An 8,668-nucleotide genomic window follows, 5' to 3' on the forward strand; every position below is an offset into this window, starting at 1 on the left:
AACAATGTTGGTTGATCACCCCATTCTATCCAGCAGATCATGGCTACTAGCACATGATCACTTCAATGTTCTCCTACCTCGATTTTTGCCAACACATGACCAGTTCTCAGGAGCACACACAGGTCTGGGATCCTGGCTAGATACCAGCATTTGATCGTGTGAATGGGCTTAATATATATTTGCAAAACAGGTGAGCAGTCTGAGGCTACTTTTCACTCTTACTGGTTTACACTTTATAAACAGATAAGCTTCAACAGGATCTGTAATTGGGAGCATTAAAAAAAAAAAAGAACTGGGGGAATATAGATAAACTTTTTCCTCCTCCACAGCCATTTAAATCAGGAGAACTTGCTTGGGAGTTGCTTCTCCCACAACTCGTTTCACCTCCAGTGTATATGCATGAAGACCATGTGCCCATTAATTTCCTTCCCCTGCTATCCAAGCCACAGCCATACAAAACCCCCTGACTATCGTAACTGCCAATCAGGCCCCAGATGAAGTTGAAGCAGAAGCATGTCGCCAAATGTCACAGACATATCAGCCATGAAACACACCCTTTCATTCACACTATTTCAAGGCTTATCACTCGTTCCCAGCTGGAATGAGTGCCAAACACGGTTTGGAACAAGGCAGACATCCATTAAACTGTTTCTGCTCATAGTCCAGGGTTTTTATTTCTGGTGGTGGGTTTTTCTGGGGGGGTTTATTTATGGTAGTGCAGCGGGGAAATTCCTTGACTACCAAGCCTGAGGTTGCTGGTTCAAATCGCCGCTGGTATGGGAAAACACCTATATCGGTCAGCAGGGATATAGGAAGATGCTGGAAAGCATCATCTCATACTGCACGGGAGGAGGCAATGGTAAACCCCTCCTGTATTCTCCCAAAGACAACCACCGGGCTCTGTGGGCGCCAGGAGTCGACACCAACTCAACGGCACCACTTTACCTTTACCTAGTGCTAGATAAACCTCTGATGTTTTAATGGCAACGACATGAAGGTCCTCGGTCAGCGATTAGATTGGCCAGTGGGCCAGTTTAGTTCTGAGCCGCGGTAATTTATTTATTAATTTATTATATTTATAAACCACCTAACACCTAACTCTCAAGGTGGTGTCCACAAAACAATAAATAAAACTCAACAACAAGAATTAAAACCATTTTAAAATAATAACATTTTAAATATAGTTTTAACAAAAACATTTTAAAATAGTTTTAGCAGAATGCCTGAGAAAACAGGTATGTCTTGAGTGATTATTTTTTTTTTAAAGGTTATGGTCTCAAACACCAGATACAGTCCAAGCGGCAACCTTTGCACACGGAAAGCATACGCTCTACCACTGAGATATAACCTCTCCCTTAACCTGATATTCTGCCCATTTTCAAGGACAAAAGCAGGGCAGAAGGAACATCTAGCCAGGATCCCAATCCTGGGCACGCTCCCTGAAATGGCCGAGTGTGTCAGCAAAAATCGAGGTAGGAAGATAGGAAAGTGATCGTGTGCCAACTGGGCATGGTAGCGATGGTGTGGTCAACCAACATCATTTACCCAGCATTCTCATGAGGGTGGAGGGACAACACACACCACATCATCCTACCCAGATCACAGCTCACACACAATCACGTTTTTGCAGACCTGCAACTGGTTCTCAGGAGTGAACACGTGTCTGGGATCCGGGCCGAACACGCCTACTACCCAGCTTCTGGTTGTTAAAATGGGCTTCACATCTACTTCATATCTCCGATGGCAGGAGAGCTGGTCTTGTGGTAGCAAGCATGACTTGTCCCCTTTGCTAAGCAGGGTCTGCCCTGGTTTGCATTTGAATGGGAGACTACATGTGTGAGCACTGAAAAACATTCCCCTTAGGGGATGGGGCCGCTCTGGGAAGAGCACCTGCATGCTTGCATGCAGAAGGTTCCCAGTTCCCTGGCTTCCAGTCACTATTGTACACAGGAAGCGGCCATATACTGAGTCAGACCATTGGTCTTTCTAGCTCAGTATTGTCTACACAGACTGGCAGCGGCTTCTCCGAGGTTGCAGGCAGGAATCTTTCTCAGCCCTTTCTTGGAGATGCTGCCAGAGAGGGAACTTGGAACCTTCTTGCTCTTCCCAGAGAGGCTCCATCCCCTCAGGGGAATATCTTGCAGTGCTCACATGAGGTCTCCCATTCATATGTAGAATACATAGGAGGCGGCGGCCATATACTGAGTCAGACCACTGATCCATCTCACTCAGTATTGTCTACACAGACTGGCAGCGGCTTCTCTGAGGTTGCAGGCAGGAGTCTCTCTCAGCCTATCTGGAGATGCCAGAGAGGGAATTTGGGACCTTCTGCATGCAAGTAGGCAGGTGCTCTCCCCAGAGTCAGTACTATACTGAATGGAAGCCAGGGTCTCGGGCACAGGATTTTTCCTAGCCCTACCTGGAGATCAAACCTGGGATCTTCTGCATGGAAAGCAGGTGTACCACAGAGCTATGGCCCTGCTGCCCTCTTGCTCCCCATTTTAAGCTCTCTTCTGTTCAGCAGTGCTCATCGAATTTAAAGCCATGGATGTGCAAAGCCCTGAGACTAGAACATCTCCTTGCTCTCCCTTCCGTGTGCGACTCCAGTCTGACTGTCTTTCAGGTCACTTTGATGTAGAATGGATGTCACAAAATATGTTTATTTCACCAGGGACCTTTCTGAAAGCCTTTTAACTCAATTATTTGGCAGCTAACCTGAATCGCTGCAAACTGGGCAGAGGCTGCAGCCGAGGCACAAAGAAAAGGGTACAGTTGGAGTCTTTGGAGGGCAATTGGCAGAAATGCGCTGGGAATTTGATGGCTGACAGAAACCGGCAAGGAAAGTTCCCATCAGTTCCCCCAGGAATTAGACTGGGGGACGACATGATTCTGTTGGCTTGTTGTATAGACCTGAGGGCTGCTTCGTTCATCACACTGTCAAGCATGTACTTTGCTGGCGGTGAAACAGGGAGGCATTTGAGAGATTTTTCGGCAGTGGGTGCAAAATTGGCTATGAGCGGGAGAAACTGTTCTATCCCGCAGTGAGGCACTCATGAAATTGGAACCTAGGGGCACAGGAAGTTGGCTTATACTGAGCGAGGCCATTGGTCCATCTAGGACTGAGAAAGACCCCTGCGGGAAACCCTGGAGAGCCTGCTGCCAGTCAGTGTAGATGAGCTAGATGGGCCAATGGTCTGACTCAGCACAAGGCAGCTTCCTATATTCCTAGGCCGCTTCCAGAGGGTTGTAAGGTGGACTGGGAGCACAGCATGGAGGCAAAGGGCCAGACTCCGCTGCATCCAACTCAACCCTCCGTGGATGCTTTTTAAGAATAACCCCCCTCCCACAAAGGTTTTCTTTCCTCCTATCATGGAACTCCTGTGTTGCATCTGGTTTGGCCTTTAACCAGCTAGAGTTTAATCCCTGGTAGTAAGCACAGGAAAACAAATGACACTGGGCTATTCCACTTCTGAGAAAAGACACCGAGACACACGAGAAGGGGCTGCAGACAACCAGAGGGGCTTCCGAAGCCATGAAAATATGATTATCCCCAGGAAATCAACCCTCTGTAGGGCTTAGGTACTGTGCTTGCGGGACGACCTTGAGATTCCCTGAGTCATGACCGTTTCCGACATTCCGTTTCCAACACTCACCCTAAATCTTGCACCCTGTCGCGCTCTCCATGCCTGCATGCACTCTGTGCCTCCCCGCCATGGAAGGATGTCCACATCAATTACGCAGGAAATGAAGCAGAGATGTAATCACAGAGCCCAGCACTGCCGAGGCAAATCGATGGCATCAGCGAGAGGAAGCCAACGAACAGGCAGGTTTTCACAGTTGTTGCTCAACTTGGCACCAAGGAGAAAAATGCTGAAACGTGCAGCGCTATGTTAAGGCAATGCTCAAGGCTGTCATTAGTCAATTGTACCTGGGGGGGGGGCGGATTAGTCGTACCTAGGAATAATTAGTCAATCGTACCCAGCGGGGATTGAAAAGTGGTGGCCATTTTCCACCATCCGGGGGAGCAAAATACTCAGAAGGGCCTTTGAATCGATGAGGTTCTTTCCCCCACCCCATACATCTGAATGGTGCTTTATGAAGAATGAGAAAACAAGTGTCTGCCCCAAAGAGTCTCCAGTCTAAACATTGACCCAACATTGACCCCTGGGAATTAGAAGCAGAGTTAAATAGAGGAGAAATATGAGACTATTGCAATCACACATACTTAGGCTCCGTTACAGTTTGGGAACAGTCCCTAACCTTGGGTCCCAAGGTGGTGCTGGACTACAACTCTCATCATCCCTAGCCACAATGGACTTTGGCTGGAGGTTCTTAAACTTGAATCCCCAAATGCTGATGGACTATAATTCCCATCATCACCATCCACAATGACCAAAGGCTGGGAACCCCTGCAGGATGGTATGGTAGCTTAGAAGGTTTTGCCAAGGAAGAAAGAGAGTTTATTTATTTATTTGTTTATACTTATACACCACCCTTTGCCCGAAGACCCCGGTTTTATTTTTATCTTTAACAAGATTTTTAAAAATTCAGTAAAACCATAAAAACTTATCTTTAACAAGATCTTTATCTTTAACAAGATAAAAACAATTCAATAAAAAAAATCACTTCTCGGCCTTTTGGCTAAGATCAAGTGCAGTTAATTCAATAAAAACATAACAAATACACCCAAAAGTTTAAAAAGAGCGAAGGACGGCTCATTGCCCAAAAGCCTGGATGAAAAGGGCGGTCTTTACTTTCTGCCATGCTCACAAGTTCCTTGATGTCCGCTTAGTTAATTTTAGATCCCGCTCAGGTTGAATCAGGAAGGCCCCACTCTGAATGCACACACAGTGCCTTGATACTGCCGCCCAGAACAAAACTCATTCTGTACACAGATGAAAAAAACTAGAGCAAACACTGCACATGACCAATGTTCCTTGTAACAGGGATCCCCAGATTTTATTTATTTGATTTCTATACCACCCTTCCAAAAATGGCTCCCTGACCCCAAAGGGCTCACAATCTAAAAAGAAACTTAAGATAGACACCAGCAACAATCACCGGAGGGACGCTGTGCTGGGGGTGGATAAGGCCAGTTACTCTCCCCCTGCTAAATAAAATAGAATCACCACATTAAAAGGTGCCTCTTTGCCAAGTTAGCAGCAGGTGTTGTTGTTGACTACAACTCCCACAATCCCCAGCTGAAGACCACTGCAGCTGGAGGAAGATGGGAGCTGCAGCCAACAACATCTGGGAATCCCTGTACAGGGAACCCTGCATATGACACTTACTACATGAAATGAACATGCCTTGTTACTAGTATACAGATAGCAAACAAGCACTATCGCTAGCAATAGTCACACTTCCAGTCCTAACCCTTCATCTGGAAAGCAGCTTCAGGATGTGGGGGCGGGGGGGGGCAACAACCTGGAAACTAATCAGATTCTTGACATAATTGGATTTGGAATCTGTAACATGATCTAATGTGAAACCACCATATCAATAAGATTAACAGCACTCACCTCCCTGGAAAGGCAACAGACACAACAGATGGTATCTAGGAAGCCTTGATGAGATGCTGTGACTGTTGTGTTTTCCCCAAAGTACTGAAATTGACATTATTTTATTAGAGAAGAGCAGATTTATAACCTGCCCTATCTGTACCTCCCTGGAGTCCAGCAGTGCTGGCACGGGAAGGAACACAGGAAGCTGCCTTTATAAGCTTTGTCAGACGATTGGTCTATGCAGCTCCGTATTACCTAGGAAGGATCAGAGAAGAGGAGTGCCAGAAGGGCTGCCCCTGAGAGGAGAGCTGGTCTTGCGGTAGCAAGCATGGTCCGTCCCCTTAGCTAAGCAGGGTCCACCCTGGTTGCATATGAATGGGAGACCTGATGTGTGTTCCAAGTTCCCTCCCTGGCTTCTCCAAGAGAGGGCTGAGAGAGATGCAACCTTGGAGGAGCCGCTGCCAGTCTGTGAAGACGATACTGAGCTAGACAGACCAATGGTCTGACTTAGTATATGGCAGCTTCCTATGTTCCTAAGGCCTCCCACTCTCCAAGCAGGGAGGTCAAGCCCAGGAGGGGTAGCCCAAGCGAAGAAGGGCTCAGTCTTCCCCTGACAAGTATTAAGAGCAACTTGTCCTTCGGAACTATCCATGGTGCTGCAACTCCACCCTGTCTTACCTGACCTTGCCTTGCCGTGCCCAGCTGATCTCATGAACTTCCTTGTGCAGAACAGGATGCTCCATGCTGGCTTACTGTGGTGACTTTAGGAGAAGGCACTTTCCACAGGGAAAGCTCTGAGGTGCTGAATCACACAGAAATGAGGTTTCAGATCTGTAACTTTGGTTACTGGGATCACATATTTTGTGTTCGCCCCTGCTAACCAAACAAAACAGCACCTTTTAAAATGGTGGTTCTCTTATATTTAGAAGGGGGAGAACAACTGGCCGTATCCAACCCCAGCACATCTCTCTCTCTCTCTCTCTCTCTCTCTCTCTCTCTCTCTCTCTCTCTCTCTCTCTCTCTCTCTCTCTCTCACACACACACACACACACACACACACACACACACACACACACACACTCACACTCACACTCACACTCTATCTATCTATGATATTATATATATAGTAATAAACATTTTATATCCCACTCTTCCTCCATGGATCCCAGAGGATCCACACCAAAGGGTGTGCACCCTTTGGGGATAGGGGACCATCTTATTTATTTATTATTTTTCTATGTAAATGGCTCTGAGCACTTTTTTTAAAAAAAAGCATTACATAGAGATTTTTGCAGTAGTAGCCACCACCTAATGGTACAGTGGGGATATGACTTGACTAGTCAGCCAGAGGTTGCCGGTTCGAATCCCTGCTGGTATGTTTCCCAGGATATGGGAAATGCCTGTATCGGGCAGCAGTGATATAGGATGATGCTGAAAGGCATTGTCTCATACTGTGCAGGAGATGGCTATGGTAAACCCCTCCTGTATTCTACCAAAGAAAACCACAGGGCTCTGTGGTTGCCAGAAGTCAACACTGACTCGACAGCACACTTTACTTTTTAATTAATTAATTTATTATTATTATTATTTCGATTTCTATACTGTCGTTCCAAAAATGGCTTAGGGTGGTTTACACAGAGAAATAATAAATAAATAAGATGGCTCCTTGTCCCCAAAGGGCTCACATTCTAAAAACAAAAAACAAGATAGACACCAGCAACAGTCACTGGAGGTAATGTGGTGGGGGTGGAGAGGGCCAGTTACTCTCCCCCTGCTAAATAAAGAGAATCACCACAGTAAAAGGTGCCTCTTTGCCCAGTTAGCAGGGGCAAAGTAGTAGTAGTAGTAGTAGTAGTAGTAGTAGTAGTAGTAGTAGTAGTTATAGCAGTACTACTACTACTACTAGTTGTTGTTCTTGTTCTGTAACTGGGTTCACATGCTATGTTGTTTACTTGATTAGACCACTCTCACGAGTGCAGGAAGTTGTATGTGATACCCAGGGGTCTTCTAGAAGTTCAAACCTTTACATTTATATAACACTCAGTGGTTTGGGACGAGCAATTTATTAATTTATTTATTAGAAACACTTGATATACCGCCCACTCCTAAGACTCTGGGCGGTATACAAAAACATGCAAAACAAAACAGCATTAAAATTACATTCTAAATAAAACTAAAGTAACTAACAGAGGGGGGTGGAATTAGGTAAACTACAGGGTAAAAGCCTGGCGAAAAAGAAAAGTCTTCAATAGAGACTTAAAAATTGACAAGGAAGGAGCTAAACGAATCCGCAGGGGAAGGGAATTCCAGAGAAGTGGGGCAGCAACCGAGAAGGCCCTTTCATGGGTCCTAGCGCCCCGAACCTCTTGGAAATCGGGGACCGACAAAAGGGCCATCTGAGCAGATCTGACCAGATGGGATGTAACTGGATGGGAGAGGCGGGTCTGTAGGTGAACAGGTGCCAACCCCCCCAAGGCTTTGAAGGTCAAAACCAGGACTTTAAATTGAACTCGGTAGCGAATAGGCAATGGGTTCCCTTTGTGTACCAGCCATTTCTCATAACAGATTTCCAGGGAAATCTGGTGCTTATGCTAAATTTGAGGTGGGACTGAATTTAGTTAATTTCCCAGTTCTCCATTGGGGTGTGGGAAAGTGAGTTTCTTGCCTTCCTCATCAGCCCACCCCTGCTGATTTATAGGTCCTGCACATGTGAAGTCAATGCACGCTGCTCTGGATTGTGGCTTATATAAATAACATTTATCGACCGGACTATGGCCAATACACTAAAGGATGGAAATAAAAATCAAATTACCATTGAACGTACTGTAATTACCATTGATGATTTCAAGTCATTCTAACTTTCTTCAGCTGTACAAGGACCACTCACAAGATGGCAGCAGAGATTGCAAAATAGGAAGTTGGGTCAAAATAATATGAGATTAAAAAAAAAAAACTTTTGTTGAAAACAGGGGTTCTCAAACTTGGATCCTCAAATGTTATCGGATTACAACTCCCTCCATCCCTTTGGCCATTGTGGCTAGGGGTGATGGAAGTTGTAGTTAGACTGACTGACATGTGGAAAAATTACTCAGAGTAGTCCCATCGAAAAGGACAAGTTGGGCAATGCTTAATACTTAATGTTAATATTTGAGCATTTTACAGGC

General features: G+C 45.7%; 1 protein-coding gene across 1 annotated transcript in view; it reads right to left on the reverse strand.

Moving 5' to 3' along the window:
- Positions 1-8,422, reverse strand: part of TMC3 (transmembrane channel like 3) — a 40,810-nt gene extending 32,388 nt beyond the window's left edge. The window contains exons 1-4 of the mRNA XM_053272500.1: positions 8,317-8,422; positions 6,183-6,306; positions 5,523-5,606; positions 3,654-3,870 (exon numbers count right to left, since the gene is read on the reverse strand). The gene's annotated coding sequence lies outside the window, so the exon portion shown is untranslated. The remainder of the gene's footprint in view (positions 1-3,653; positions 3,871-5,522; positions 5,607-6,182; positions 6,307-8,316) is intronic.
- Positions 8,423-8,668: the final 246 nt, after the last annotated feature.

The sequence above is a fragment of the Hemicordylus capensis genome, chromosome 10 (genome assembly GCF_027244095.1).
Source record: "Hemicordylus capensis ecotype Gifberg chromosome 10, rHemCap1.1.pri, whole genome shotgun sequence".
Classification (NCBI taxonomy): domain Eukaryota; kingdom Metazoa; phylum Chordata; class Lepidosauria; order Squamata; family Cordylidae; genus Hemicordylus; species Hemicordylus capensis.